This window comes from Coturnix japonica, chromosome Z, assembly GCF_054131305.1.
Source record: "Coturnix japonica strain WE chromosome Z, WE-NBRP24, whole genome shotgun sequence".
Taxonomy (NCBI): domain Eukaryota; kingdom Metazoa; phylum Chordata; class Aves; order Galliformes; family Phasianidae; genus Coturnix; species Coturnix japonica.
In genome coordinates, this window is record NC_140702.1 from 61,275,111 (window position 1) to 61,291,194 (window position 16,084).

Genomic DNA, 16,084 nt, shown 5'->3' on the forward strand with positions numbered 1-16,084 from the left:
GTTGGTAAACTGCCAGTATAGATTTATCAAGAACAAATAGTGTCAGACAATTTTAATTTCCTTTCTTGGCAGTGTTGCTAGTCTCGTAGATTAAAAGATTAGTAGATGGATGAGATATCTTGACTTCATATCTTCTTTCGTGCAGTGACTACATGTGCTGTTCTTGATGCTATCTCACACATCATTCTTAGAAAATGGCTAAGGAGCATTACATAGAATCATTACAGACTGAACACACAGGTGGTTGAGAAGAGGTTTCCAAGTGTTGTTAAAGGATCAGCAACATCTAAGAGGGAACTTCAGAAAGGTGCAATGTATTTTCTCTTTGGAGCTCTGCATTTTTATTAGTGACTTAGCTAGTAAAGTACAGAGAATGTATTTGTGAACAACAGCAAGCTGTAATGCTTCATTAGCATGGTGAAAATTAATATGAATTCAGAATGATGGCAACAAATGATTTTCAAGCCGTGGTCTACAAATGCAGTGAATCCACCAATTGCTTATAGGGAGAAAAGAAGGGTAACTAACAAAAACAAGATCATTTTCAGTGCTCAAATTTACTTTGCAGGATTTTGTACATTCACTGGAAAATGTAAAGGTGTTCCCATGTGTAATGTGTTGACTGAAAAGCCATTACTTCAGCAATTTGGAGAGAGATCATCCAAAGGCTATCCAAGTCCAAGTTCATGGTGAGCACAAGTTGGTATGTTTTAAACAGATTTTGAGAGGAGAATGAAATGCTGAAGTATTATAGCCAAAAAACCCCCCGAGGTTTATGATTGAAAAGCAGCTTGAGATGCATGAACAGGGAATGCCACATGTAGAAAATGCAGAAGCTGTTATTTTCTTCTTCACTCTGATGAGGTCTCAGACACATTACAGTACACAGTTTAGGGAGGGGTTACTGACTTTTCTCTTTTTTTCTCCTTTGTTTAATTTTAAAGGACAAAAACATACTGAACTGTGTCTTAGGAAAGCAGCTGTAATAATGTATTTTGAAAATATGACCTGCAAGAAAATTATGGAAGAATAAATTTTAATCTCATATGAAGCAAAATCAAGGGGTATGTGAGAAACATCTCATGGAAAGCTTGGTAGAGGGTACTACCTTTATTCTATTCTCCCCTATGGGAGGTAGTATGACTGGGTGAATAGTAGTAAAATAAGAAGTGTTTTAGTTATGCAGGTTTTGGTGGCAGTTGGCTGATATACTCTGTGGTTATGATGTAGTTTATCCCCTCCATGTTTTCAACAACTTGTGTATGCAGTTAGTCATTGAATAGATGACTTAAAAATGTTGTGGAATAGACTTTGAAATTAGAGATTTCTAGAAAAAGGTGAGATGCACAGAATTTTCATGGGGGATCTAGCTATGTTTGCATTATCTCACAGTTTGGAGTTGGATGACATGGTTTTTCGAAGTCTTTTCTAGCTCCTGCTAGTTCTCCTTTTATAGGAGCAATTTAATTCAAGGGGAAAACAAACAAAAAATCTATCCACACAGGAATTAGTATTTCTGTAGAAAATGTTACGTCAGAGAGCCATGAGGTTGTTTGTTCCTTCAGTGGACTTGCTTGTGATGAGGACCAAAAGTTTTATTCATTATTAGAGTAGAGCTACCTCTGTCTAAAGAAGACAGAGACATCCTTGGCCATTTGGGCCAATGTGTAAGGTCTGATTTTCCTCATCTCTTAATAACTAAAGTAGTTCTGTCAATTTTTTTGTGCTTTTGATTTTGGTTTTTGTTTGCTATAAGAAGCCTGTTCTCATATGTCACCTAGCTGACAATCAGTAATCTGAGTTTCTGCAGACATCTAAGTTGCTCTAGATTTCCAGGTGAAAACCCAATGGCTGTTGTACAGTAGTAAATAGAACATAGGCAGCAAATTCTGCCCCAAATAAACATATCTTTAGTTTCATGTCAAAAGCACCATTATGTGATTAAATCTTGGTTTCAAATCTTTTCATGTAGAAAAGATACCAGGGTTGATATTAGAGTTGTGAAAAATTTGCCAAATGCAAGAAGAATCGCATCACTTAAACAAATGAACAAATCAATAAAACCACATGCATGCACAGAGACAAATCGTCATGATTCCCAAACAAAAAGAACAATCCACCCCGCAGAAGTTTACATTAACTGAAAGAAAAGTAATATTTCCAACTCAGCTCTTGTCTTAAATCTTGAAGTAGGTGACTTTTCCTACTCTGCACTGGGTACAATCAATACACTTCACTGGGCTAGTCCTCAGATGTGATCCACCTGCCCAGGCTTGATTTCCACTGAATTGGAAAAGCACAACGATTTTTAACCACTTCACAGAAGGCAGCCTCAGATTTTAAATGTGATTGTACCTAATTTGTTTTGCTGTTTGAGAGCTGGCTGTGGATCATGGCTTGTTTCCCAGCAGTGAATAAAATCATAGATATGGGATAGGTAGAATAATTTCTTTCATTTGTAAATTTTGTTTCTCGTGATAATGACACACAAATCTGTCCAAATCTGTTGTCTTAGAGTAAATCATGTTGTTTATAAAAATTGTGATTAATGCTGCTTGTGAATGGGGAGAGTCTGAACATTTTGTGCCTATTGGTTTGTCTGCCTCTGTCTAGTATTTGGCACCTCTTGCAGTACTACATGGCAGCAGAAGAATAGCTGTGTTCTGGTCAGGCCAAGTGTCCATTTTGCTCAATGCTCTTCCCAAAGGCAGCCAATAAAGATGCTTGGGGAGAAAAATGTAAGAAATGCATGAAGTATATATAGTGATTCTTTCCCATGGTTGAGTCCCTTAATTAGTGGTTTAGGGGCCTCCTTAGCTGAAGGTTGCACCCAATCATTTATGAGTTAAATAAGCAGTAGAGAATCTGCCATTCAGGCTTTTAGTTTTGGGGAATTGTTTTTTTTTAGTCCACTTACACTTTGTGTCTATGGTTTTGCTGCAGTGATTCCCTAACTTAGATACTACATATAGTGAAGAAAAAGCATTCCCTTGTTTCAGATGTAACACTTCATTGACTGTCCTGTTGTTTTTTGCTGTGAGAAATGTTTCCTGTTGATTTTTCTGTACGTTAGTCATTCTGCCAGCCTCCGTGCTCTTTTTCTTAGTGATTTTTGTTTGTTTTTCCTTTTTTGCTTAAGACTTTAAGTCTGTTTGGTCTTGAAAGGTTCAGCAGGACTCCAGTTTAAGTGCTGATCTCACAACACTGTGCAAGTTCTGCCACCCACTGTAGACAAGACAGAGTAAATGGGGGCAATTTGCCATATAGGAGTGGAAAAGCACAATGTGTTGTCTGGGTTTGTTTTCAGTGTGTGGTAGTGCTGTGCAGTCTGGGGAATTAAGTGAGCAGTGAGGAGAACGAAGAGCACAGCAGCTCTGCTGAACATATCATAGAATCACAGAATGGCCTGGGTTGAAAAGGACCACAATGATCATCCAGTTTCAACCCCCCTGCAATGTGCAGGGTTGCCAACCACCAGACCAGGCTGCCCAGAGCCACATCCAGCCTGGCCTTGAATGCCTTCAAGGATGGGGCATCCACAACCTCCTTGGGCAACCTGTTCCAGTGTGTCACCACCCTCTTTGTGAATAACTTCCTCCTTATATCTAACCTAACCCTCCCCTAACTCAGTTTAAAACCACTCCCCCTTGTCCTGTCACTTTCCACCCTTGTAAACAGTCATTCCCCCTCCTCTTTATATGCTCCTTTCAAATATCGGAAGACCATGGTGAGGTCTCTCAGCACCTTTTCTGAGCTAAAGAAGCCCAGTTCCCTCAGTGTTTCCTTGTAGGAGAGGTGCTCCAGCCCTCTGATCATCTTAGTGACCCTCCTCTGGACCTGCTCCAAGAGCTCCTCATCCTTCCTGTGCTGGGGGCCCCAGCCTTGGATGCAGTACTTCAGATGGGACCTCACAAGAGCTGAGTAGAGGGGGACAATCACCTCCCTCTCCCTGCTGGCCACCCCTTTTTTAATGCAGTCCAGAACACAGTTGGCCCTCCAGGCTGCAACTGTGGGATTTGGATGGATGTAGAGGTTCAACAGTGATGCTAAGTGGGATAAGGTCTGTATGGCCCACCAAGTGAAAACATCCCAGTCCTGTTAAGTTGCTCATTTCTATATTAGGAGGAAACAGCATTATCTAGTGATTGCAGGGAATAACGAGTGTGTTTCACATGAGTGGAAAAAGGATTCCACAACATGCTGTCATAAGTCTTGATAAACTGCAAAGCGCAAGTGTGACAAGAATAAGCATCATTAGTAGCAGAGCTCATGGAGTTACGTTAATTAGTTTTCCACAGTTGAAGAACTCTTTGCCATATAAGGATTTATTTCAAATGCAAGTTTTCCATTAGCAGCCAAGCGCACTATAAATTTCAATTAGAATTTGGGCTTCACTCCTCCGGGAGTTGACAAAATGTGACTCTTTTTGTTTGATTTCCTTACGTATTCTATCAGGAACCTTGGAAATGATAAAGTCTGCGTGGATGATTGGCTTATCCTTTCTATCTGCTGTCTTGTATGAAGAATGCTACATATGTGCAATTTACATCTCTATACCAGAAGCTGCAAATTTGCACTAGACCATGCTGTTCTCTTCTAGATATTATTTGGAGCTGCATGCCATGCCAAATTTTAAAAGGGGATGGGCAAAACCCCGTGAGGAGTAGAATAAAGACTAAGTCCGCAGGTGAAAGGAAGGGTCAGTGTGAAACACTGAGCTTGGAATTCAGGGGAAATATTTGATGGGTGTTTCCTCTACATGTTACAGAAGCTGAAAACGGGTCACAAGTTTTGGCAAGTAGACTAATGCTTCCTAACCCAGTGGTAATAAATGATGACTTAAAACAGGGCTTTCGAAGAGTGCAAGTGATTAAACTTGTAGTATTAACTAATAACTTGCCATGTTTAAGTTAGACTCTTACATTCCCTTTGTGCTTTTCTGCTTTAAATTGTAAAATGTCCCTTTTCCTTACAATCTGAGAATTCTGACTGGCAAGGTTTATAAGCCCAGTAGATCAAATTTAGATTAGTATTAAAACTGTAATTAAATATTTTTAGTGCTTGAAAATTGAATTGTTCTACAGCAGTCAGTAACAGCTTAAAGTGACACTGCTGACACCATCAGGAGCAATTGAATTAAGCCAGTGCTTAGCACTTTTAACAGTTTTACTTTGAATGTGTAGTAGCTTCGTTGCTAGCGTGACTTATTTCTTTTGTAGCTGTATGAGTTCTTATTATAATTTTATATTTTCTTTGCTGTCATAAAATATCAGTCAAAGAACAGTGGCTTAAGTCTGGGAGTTTCTTGTTTCTAGGCACTGTTCCAAAGTACACAGCTGAAGTGCTTTATAGGTCTTGTTTAGAGCAGGGCTTTTAATGCACAGATCACCACTGCCTGCTTTTGATACAGTTTTACAAAAGCTTAGTTCTAGATCTTTGTTTCCAGCTCAAGCGGAGGTGGGTATAGTTGTTAAAGATGTGTCACCTTCCTGCACCTTGTAGTTGAATGAGGAAAAGGCGACTTCTCAGTTTCTCCTGTGCATGTGATACTTTTGGAGGTCTGGCAGTGAGGGAAGAGGACTGGAGAGTTAATTGCATTAGAAGACTCAGGAGGCTATGGTGCTTCAAGGAATGTGAAGCGCAGAGCTTCAGCCGGGCTATCTGTGTGCCCAAGACTGAAGTTTATGGTGCATGGTAGATGCCTGTAGGCAGAGAGTGAGCAGCCAGCTTTTCATTAATTTGTAACAGAGAGACTGGTGGGAACGTAATTCCATGTGGTGGAGAGCCCGTAGTGAATTCCTTAAGCATAAGAAAGCTAAAAATAATTCTCTAGAAAATGTAGGCTTTATCTGGACTCTTTGTTTTCTGAGTGTCCACTTGAATAGAGGACCCTGCTGAAAGTAAGAAGAGCCAGGAGTGCCTTCTCTCTTTTCATTGTAATCTTGAAACAGTTAAGCTGTTGAATGTATTTTAGAAAAGATGTTAAATTGGCAATGTTTATACATGCAATACGTCTGAAGTGATTTGGGGAATTTGTCTGTGTGCAATTTATAGATGCTCTAAGAACACTCATACTGTTTGTAAGCACTCCGTACTCCTGGAAATGCATTCCCACATGAGGATACTGTGAGGGGGCTGGGGTGGCTGATCCAACCCATCTGTCACAACAGGGGGGCTGATGGATCCTGCAGCTCCCGAAGGCAAAGCTGAGGAAGAAGATAATAAAAGCCAGTTTTCCTCGGCTGCTCTGTGAAAGGGAAAAGTCTCAAGAAATTTTAATTTCCACAGGAGAGGGGACAAAGATAAGAGACCTTAGCACATTCCTTTGAAAACAAGGGAGATATTTGGAGTGCTGAGATATCTCTTGTTCCCTCTATGACAGATAAATTATTGCTTTTCATGGCCAAGCACTCCAATCATGTGCTTTTCTGTCCTTGCATGTGCCTTCTGTCCTTGTCCCACCTCTTCTGTCTGCAAGTGCCAGGGCTGTTAAGTCACTGATGTGGTCCCCGAGAAGTCATGGCACCATGCTGCAGGGAATGCAGCCTTCTGCGCAGTATGGAATAGGATTCAGCCGTGGCACTGAGCTCTCAGTGCTCAGGAAGAATAGCGCTGAGATCTCATCGCTACTCTGGAGACTTTTTTTTGTGACCTTAAACAGGAGATTTCAAATAGCCTCAGTGGCGGACTGGGATTGGTTTCAATGGATGTGGTATTGCTTGTGCATCTATGAGTTGGGGAAGGAAGAAAATGAAAATAGTTGGTGTTACTTTAAACAGCACAACCCATAAACCCCTGTCACTCATTTGGATGAGTGAATTCGGTGAGTTTGGTTTTGTTGGGTGTTTTGTTTTTTGTTTTTTTTGGTAATACTCAGAAATAAGAAAGGTGCATTTATCAAATGGAAATCCTGTTAGCATTGTGTTGAACCAGGAAAATATAGAGCTGCCCTTTTGACTGAATACAGGAATGTATTTGTTTTGTAAAATGGGTTAGGATAGTTGAACTTAAAAGCTGTTTGGGTCATTGTAAACATATTACTTACCCAAAACACTTAAGCAAAGGAAGCGTGCCCTTCATGCTTTCTGTTATGAATTAGTGTTTTGCTTGAAGTGCTAGTAATTTACACAACCTATAAATCAGTAATGTAAATTCTGAGAGACAAAGTATATTATTTTTCATTCCTCTTCTTCTAAGGATTGTACAATCTCTTTGCTGTGCATAGCTGCATTAGGAAAGAGAGTTGTATTCAGCAATATTCTTAAGTGCTAGGAGGAATTTCATGTTTTCTTGCATTGGGACAACGGCTTAAATATCCATTGCATCATTATCTGTGTTAATGCTGACTTTAAAGTCGAATTTGATCATTCCATAAATGTGAAATTGAAAGTTGCTGTGGAATTTTATTGTTTGCTTTGTTCTGCTTCTGCTGTGTAGAAATATTGGAAGTGAATTCTGGACACGTTGTTCGCCTCAGAGCTTTCTTGCACAGGTCCCAAAAGTCTTCTGTTTTTCTGCTGACATCATAAATCATAATTATATTTTTTCTGTTGTGTTTTATAACAAAGGCTTTTGCTTTAGTATATAAGTGAAAGTGTTGTTTGCTTCATAGAAACATTAACAAAACTGGGAATTGGAGTAATTTATGAGTAATTATAACATGTATCTCTAGTTGTCTTTTTGCTTACTACTTTAGTTTTTCTGTTAATTTGATTAAATATTAATGCACAGCACTTCCACTTCAGATCACCTGTGTTACAAATGGAAAAAATATCCATCCCAAGTTAATGTTTAAAAGAAGCTTGGAACGAGGTTGTTCTTCCACGCAGGCAGAAAGATAACAGATGTCTCATTAGCAGCCTAACAAGTTTCCCTGAGATTGCGGCTGAGAAGCATTTTGGCTTCAGTCTTTGTCCTGTCTGTGCTGGATTGAGTGTGAAGACCCAAAGTGGCATTCAGCATGAATGTGTTCTTTGGTTACAGAGGATGCACTTGAAGCACTGCAGTTCATTTTTTCACTTCATCAGTTTTTGTCTTAGCAGTCAGTTGTAGGAATACGCAGATCTTTAAACAAAACTTACAAGTGTTCTCCATGGACAAGACTTTGCTCTTCAAACTTTGAGAACCTGACAGGTGAAGTCTTTGAATCCTGTGATCAAAAAAGTCAGACACACAGTAGTAGGGTTCTTGAATGTTAATGATTTAAATTTTCAGCAGTAGATAGTTAATAAGATTAACTAAGGTAAGTTAAAGCTTTAAAAGAACTAAAAGCAATTCATGACTAAGCATCGTGCAGAAGTATGATAAAAATTAAAGCTATAAAGGCTGATTTTAATGAAGAAGATGCCTTTTCTATTCAGCTTCCTTGTTCAACAGCAGCAGCTACCTCTCACTTTCATTCTTGCTAGCTGGAAGCTGTTACGTTAGGCATGAAGCTTTTGAGAGCCAAGCTTGGTATTGATGTGTGCTGCCATCCTAAGCTATCTGTCTTGAGGTTGGCAGGAGGTACTTGGAAACTGAATGGATAATTTTAGTGAGCTTTTATCCTTACAGATAAGCCTGGAAAAAAATACTGTCTTGATTCCCCCTTTAAAAAAATAAATAAAAAATTAATAAAATAACAAAAGGGGGGAAAAAAAAGAAAAGAAAAAAAGAATTAGAGCTTGTCAGGAGTTAAATGTGAGACCTCAAAACCCAACTGTAGGGTGGGAATGTTCAGAATCGCAGATCTGTGTGTTCTCTACCCAGAAGCAGGTTTTCCTTTGTGTGTGGATGTCAAGAGCCAGATGTTTATTTCCTGAGGGTCTGGACTCAACTGCTGCTGGGGGAGTTCAGGATTCTAGCCCGAAGAAGGGAATCTATGCTGCAGAAACCACACACAGCTTCTGCCCTACTGGAGAAGTCAGTGCCCAGATGAGGAGTGTGCATTTCTAAGTCCATCCGTCTTCCAGAGGCTCTTCCAGCTATCATTGTCCTGGCCAAGACCACACAGAAAGTGTTTTTCATTGGTCATTTACAAGACTGTTTTTGCAGATAGGATTTATCTGTCTGTGCAGCAGTGTCGTTATGTCTGTTTAGTCAGTAATGGTTGCCTTTGTTTAGGTGAGAAAAGCAGCCATGTCCATATCTACAGCCATGAGCAGGTACCTCTAGGAAGAGGGAAATGGTGCTGCTTTATAATTTGTATTTCATCTGGATATGTTTGAAAAATGAGGGGAAAAATATGAAGAAAACATTAATTCTGAGTATAGATTCTGAATTTATTTGTATCACATCTTAGTATAGCACAGTAGTTAAAAGCTACCCACATTGTTATAGGATGCAGTAAGGGTGAGCTGCAGAAGTTCAGGTGAGTATTGTGTTGGTCCTGTCTGTGGCAGGGGGTTTGTGAAGTCTCTGCAGCGCAACTAACTGTGTCTTAGAAACTCATCTTTTCACGTTGCCTGACTCTATCTGAGGTAAGGATGTGTTCTTTCAATGGCATCTTACCTCTCAGTCTGTACGGATGGTTTGTCACCACCCAGCTTATGTGAGGAGCGTGGAGGAGCTCAGTAGTTCCTGCAGCAAGCTTGTGGCAGTGGCATGTGTCTCCTGAGGGCTATTTCTGCCAGGTGGTCTGTTGTAGCCATGTGTTCATTGGGTATGCAGTGTTAATAAATGCAAAATAAAAATTGAAGTTCGTAGTTCTACTACAGGGTAACTAAACTGAACATGCACTGGAAAAAAAAGGTGAAGTTGTAACACCTTCTTGAAATGTGGAAGTGTTTCAAATGGCACTGTTTTGTTCGTATTGGAAATTCCAAAGTGGTAGCTAATTTGGTAAAAGCAAACTCTTTAGATTGTAGGAGTAATAATAAGTTGTTGTAGATACAGAGGCTTTTTGAAGTATTTTTGAACTTGAGAACACACTTCATTCATTGAAGTAGGGTAACTTGTAATCTGATACAAGAGGTTAATTCACAGCATCCCTGAATGGCAGTCTAGAAGGAACCTCTGGAGGTCACATGTTCCAAAGCCTTACTTGAGCAGGGACGCTAGAGCAAGCTGCCCATTTCACATTCACACCTGAGAGCAATGGAACCAGTGCTTGGAATGACAGAAATTAAGAGTATCTAATACTGATTACCACAGTTCTTTTTTGGACATTTAGATTTTGAGTTAATCATTAGGAATGGTTCCTTAATATACTTAATGAGTACATTATCCCTGTCAGTGCTCTTAGCATGAGAGGTATTTTTAGCAACTCAGAAGACAGTTACTTGAAGCATAGTGACTGTGCTGTTAAAAACGTCTTGTGGAGGACAGGAGTGTTGGACTGAGATGATCTTCAGAGTCCCTTCCAACCCCTACAATTCTGTGACTTTTACATAGAAACTGGAATGCCACATTTTTCTGACACAAACATGCCAATGTGATAGGATAGGATTTCCTGTTGTCTGAAGTATCTATCTCAACTTTCAGTTAGAAAAAGGGGGGATCTGTTCAGTGTTCCACGTGGGCACTCATCTGAGCTGAAATTTCTTTTTCCATGTTGTCTTGGGTGTTGATGCAGAGCAAGATTTGGTTCCAAGCTGCTTTCTTTGCTTAAAGTAAAAAATCAGTCTCTTCATGCTTCTTAGTTCTCATTTTATTTTACTTCCACCTTTAATTTTCTAGTGTTGCTTTCTGTTCTTCCCTACTTTTTCTTTTTTCATAGGAGGCATTAAGTAGGTGCTCTGATCTTTTTAAGAAGACATGAAGACACTCAGTTGGGGTTTCCTTTCTGTTTCATTATGTTAAAATCAGTTTGCTGGTTGCATGTTACCGTGTTCTTCCTCCCTCCCCCACTGCTGGAAATGAGTAGATTCATCTAGCTCCAAATTGCTGCACGGAAACCCTTTGCTTTAAGTCAAAAAAGTTAGTGCAAGTCTGTGAATCATTTTATGAAAATACTGCATGGAGTTTCAGGTTTCAAGTCCCTGCTGATGCATTAAATTCTTCATGGTATTGGCAGGGGAGAAGCAGGGAACCTTTCTTTAGCTGGATAAATAGGAGAAGTGTCAACTCCAGATGCCTTGAGAGACTCCAGACGGGCTTTTAGTACAATTACAGGGAGATGAAGTGGATGGGACCCATGGGACTGCTGCGTGTATTGAATTTTGTTTAGCCTTTTGGTCACCCCTGCAGGAATAGTCAGTCCTATATGAGTCTCTGAAATTTATAAGTTTGAAATTTGGGGTACAAGTATGTGGGTGTACTGTTTTTTTGAATATGTATGTGTAAGTGCATATGAATGCTGTATTTTTTAGGAAATGCTACTGGCAGAAGATGCGCAAAGTGAAAGAATTGCTTCACTGCATATAATGCATGGAAAGAAAGCTGGGAAAACTTTGGTGCTGTTCCAGTAGTATTGAAGGTGTGGGAGCAAACTTTGTTCACACTATCTTTCTCTGCAGCCTTAATTCAAATGAAATAATATGACTCAGTCACTATTATCTACACTGTATATGGTAGATTTGGGCTTGATACATAAATGGCTCTTAATGGGTACAATGATCATACCTGCCTAGCCTGTTAACTTTTGATGTATAAATAAGGGCATACTTAGTGTTTTAATCCTTGGTAAAACAATACTGCTTATCCTTTCAGTTCTTCACTGACTTTAATACAGATTTGATATTTCCTCCAAAGCACAGTGCTGTTTTATCACATGCTCTGCATCCTTATGGCATTCTTCAAGATTCATAATGAAATCGAGAATACATAATGATCATCTACAGCATGTTCTTTGTATATCTTTAGATTTATGGAATGGGTTATCCTACACATTTTAAGTTAAAGTTCCATTTAATTAATGTCAGATAACAATTTTGCTTAGCAGAATTAAAAACAAAAAACAACTAAGTAGTTTATTTTGCTGTAGAAAACAGACTTTCTGCCTGTTCTGAAGAGCATCTTTTTCACGTCATAAGCATTCTGCTAGTTGAAATGTTCTTTTCTTCTGTACCTTTTTTACTTTCCTACTTCAAGAAGCCCACCTGGTTCTCATTCATGGCTTTGATCTGTTTCATGAGAGGTGATGCAGTGTTTCAGAAATGGCCACCTGTGGGAATTTTGAGTGTTGACTTTGTTTCCACTATTGCCAGTATCATCAAAGAAAAAAGGAAAAAGAAAAAAATACATATATATGTAAAATGAAAATAAATACTTTCTTAATCTTACAAATACATTGGGAATTTTGGCAGTGTTTTTTTGTTTGTTTGTTTGTTTTTCAGATTTTGTGGTTTGTTTGGTTTCTATTGCCTAATGAGCACAGAGAAAAGTTTGGAAACACTTCTCATGGTATGAGCTAATCATGCATCTCTGACATCTGCTGTTTTAAAAGATCACCAGGTACCAGGGAGTTCACAATAAAATTGCAGGAGTTGGAAGATGATGTATTTGTTTCTTTAACTGATTCATCAGTTTGCTGTGTCTAATCTGAAATTTTAGCCATTCTTTGACATGGCCTTATAGATGACAAGCTATTACATCAAGCTCAACCCTCACTGTGTATTTCTTCCTGAATCACTGTAGTTAACATCACTTCTGTACTCGTTATAGGTACAGTTCAAGGTCCAAGATAATGTTGTAAGGCCTTAATTAAGCAGAAGTAAGCGAAAGGTTTATTTATCTCAGTATAGATATGACGTTAGCCAGTAGCCTAGGGAACAGATGTATACACTGATACATCATCTCCACTGCTCTGCTCCTTTAGGATGTACTGATTCAGAGGATTTCTGTTCAATAGCTTTTAGTGGACCTTTGTGTCATTTACTTGTCCAGTTATTAAGCAAGTTAGAAAGTTGGCAGCTGACTGCATCTTACATGGAAGAAGTACTTTCTTGAACCTTACATTCCCCAGTACCCTTTGATGCTGTCTGCACTTCCATTAGCAGATACAGTGAAGAGTTCTTATCTACTTTTCTGCGCTTATCAGTCTTCTATGAAGATCTAAAGAAATTATATCCTTCACTTAAGCATGTGATCTTTTCACAAGATGCTGGCTCTCATACTGTATTAGCCTGGAATGTTCTGTCTTACAGCTGCCGAACTCCTTGAAGAAACCATGTATCTTCTGTCTTGGGGCTTTTGTCACTTTTGCAGGATTTATTTTATTTTAAAGTAACCTTGCACATCACTTAACGGGTAAGTTTAGTGGGATATGAAACAAAGACTATTAAGAACAAAAGTTCTGTGATTTTTTTTCTTTTTTTTTTCTCTTTTTTTTTTTTTTTTTTGAGTTATAGGGAATTGAGAATGTCTTCTCAAGCATATTAATGATTTCCATCTGAGAACTTTTTTTTTTTTTTTTTTTAAATCTTAGAAAAGACACAAAAATATTCAGCAAAAAAAGCTTCTTAGATTCTGGTGTTTTCCCCTTACGCTTTGGATACTATTACACATGCATGTGATTATCCTCTCTGCAAACAATTGTCAGAAAAATTCATCTGTTTTCCAAGTCCCACAGAAGAACAGATGTGGAATTAAGTTTCAAACAATGTACTCCTAATCACTTACATGTGGACACAAAATGAACTGGAGCTCAGTGGGAACTGAATTGGTGCTTTGTTAGTTGAGCATGGAGTGGACAATTTGCGTTTTTTCTCGGGGTTCTTTTTCTGAACAGTCCTTTGAAAAGAGTGCTAATAAATGAACAAGTATCTACTTTAGATATTTAATTCTTTCTAAAGAGCCAAAACCTCTGGGGACCACCTGAGTTGATCTGGAGTATATAACGCATGTGAATATGAAAGAGATATTGTGTATATATGTATATCTTCCTTTACTTGAAAAATCTTTTGATGCAGCAAAGGATATTGGGAAGTAAAGTAGCTGCATATCATCTGTGAGCTTTCAAAAGCAATGATTTAAAGCAGCTAGTTCTGCCTGTTAAGTGGTTTTGAATCAATATTCAATTGCTGGAATACCATAAGAAAGCAATTATGGAAGAAAATGTATTCATGTTGTGTTTTGAAACTCGGCCTGCACTGGAAAAATCACTTAAAATGATAGATAGCCCATACAAAGAGTTCAGAAAGCTAGTAACTGGGGAGAGAAGGTTAGTGTTTAGGGACTCAGAACTGCAGTTTCAAACTTCACAGAATTATGGATTTGAATCAGTGTACTGGCCAACCAACAAGACCTAAGAAACTCCATCATTCTTGTTCTTGGGGTGAATTTGCTCATTAATTCATGGTTGATATGAAAGATCTTAGATGATAGACCGGAATAGTGGCTAGAAGGTTCAATTTCTACTGCCATACCACCTTCCTCTAACATCATGGACCAACATGAGTGTGTTTATATATGTATATGTATGTATGTGTATATGTATGTTTGTGTATGTCTGATATGACTCATGCATACATATCTTGAAGAAAACGCTGCCTACTACAACTTAGAGATAGGAACATTCAGTTGATGCAGAATTTAAACTATTCTTAACTTTATACATGAAAGATTTATTTTTTTTTCAGGCTTGGAAATAACTTACCATCATGAAACTACAAATAAAAAGGGAAAAAAAAAAAAAAACCATAACAAATTTATTGCTTCTTGGATTTTGACAAGCTTAACTGAACAGACAAGAAATATTTCAGGGTTTGATACTGGTTTCTTGAAAGCTATTAAACTCCTTTGGGAATTTTAAAGTTAGCCTGGTAGTATCATGTTGAAGGGTTAAAAGAGCTGTGAACTCAGTTGTTGATCTTCTTGGCCCCCAAAACTGGAGTGGGCCATGAGGAGATTAGCGGTGATATATTTTTCTGCCTTCCCTGGAGTAGAAATGAGAACCCACTGTCTTAAAGCCTTGTTGACCGAACCTTAACTTGTCATCTTGCACATTCATTGTTACGTTTATTCTGTTAAGAAAGAAATGGCCAATGTAAATTAAAATGTTAACTGCTAACAAAATAGCAGACTGTAATGTTTCGAGACACTGAGGGAAGTAATTTTCAGAAATGTTTGTTAATGTTCAAGGAAAATGTTGTGTCTGAAATTGACTGCTAGAGAGATCCTTAAAAAAAAAAAACAAAACAAAAAACCACAGCCTTTGTATGTATTTCATAAGGCTGCTTTGTGTGAGCTTTGTGAAGGGACCAGTTTCTTCTTTTTTGTTTTTGGAGTGGTCTGCTTGACATTAGTTTTTTTTCATTTTCATATTTTTTTTTTCATAGATATTACTTTGTTTATATACTTAACAGAAGAAAAAAGAGCTAATAACATTCAAAATAAGCATCTTTATACCACCATTCTTTGGTTTCAGCCTTGGTCTAGAATGACATAAATGACTAAGTATTTCATAACTGTGAATTTTGTCAATGACTTTTAATAAACACAGTTGTCAGCTGCCTTTGAGTATTAAAATCATGAGGCAGACTTCCATAATCTTACGGGTCTGGTAAAGCTTAAATTAGAAATTGCATACTTGACATAGAATACTTTGAGAGCATTTTAAATGGACTTACAATGGATGTCTTGCTTTTAACAGTGGGTTTTGTTATGTTTTTAAGATATTAAGTACATAAATAATTGATACTAACATATTGTAATATATTTATATAATATATATTATAATTTTTATAATATATATATTAAAATATAAATAAAAATATTATAATAAAAAATACAGATCTTTGTATGAGAAGAGTCTTATGAGTCTGTTCCCTTGGTGTTGTAGGCAATCAGGCTGTATGTAATTCCTTTCATCATGTCATCAGCCTGTGATATAAAACTTTAGGCTTCCTGCCTCCACTTTTGTTCGTAAGGCTGTTGCAGAATCTGGGCTTATCATGTAATTTCCTAACATGCAACATTCATTTCTTCTTACTACTTAGTCACTCACTGTAGGAAATAATTATGTTTTGGTTTTAGCAACTTTTTTTTTTTAATTTTCTGGAGGCTGAATAACGTCTAAAATCAGCTCTCCTTCCCACTTATCAATACAGCTTTTCTTGTCTGTTCCTAATCTGGTGTGGGCTTTTCCCCTGTCCTTCACTTACCAATTGTAAGAGTCCTTTTGGTGTTCAAGGTAAAATCTTGTAAGAATCTTCAGCAACTTAAT

At 38.0% G+C, this 16,084-nt stretch overlaps 1 protein-coding gene across 3 annotated transcripts in view; it reads left to right on the plus strand.

Moving 5' to 3' along the window:
- The window catches only part of LHFPL2 (LHFPL tetraspan subfamily member 2), a 110,692-nt gene that overhangs the window by 32,137 nt on the left and 62,471 nt on the right, over positions 1 to 16,084 (plus strand). Inside the window, exon 1 of one of the 3 annotated variants that reach the window (XM_015848577.3) lies at positions 6,803 to 6,823. The exons of the other annotated variants lie outside the window; for them this stretch is intronic. The gene's annotated coding sequence lies outside the window, so the exon portion shown is untranslated. Of the gene's footprint in view, positions 1 to 6,802; positions 6,824 to 16,084 lie in introns of those variants that run through there. 3 annotated transcript variants of the gene reach the window in all.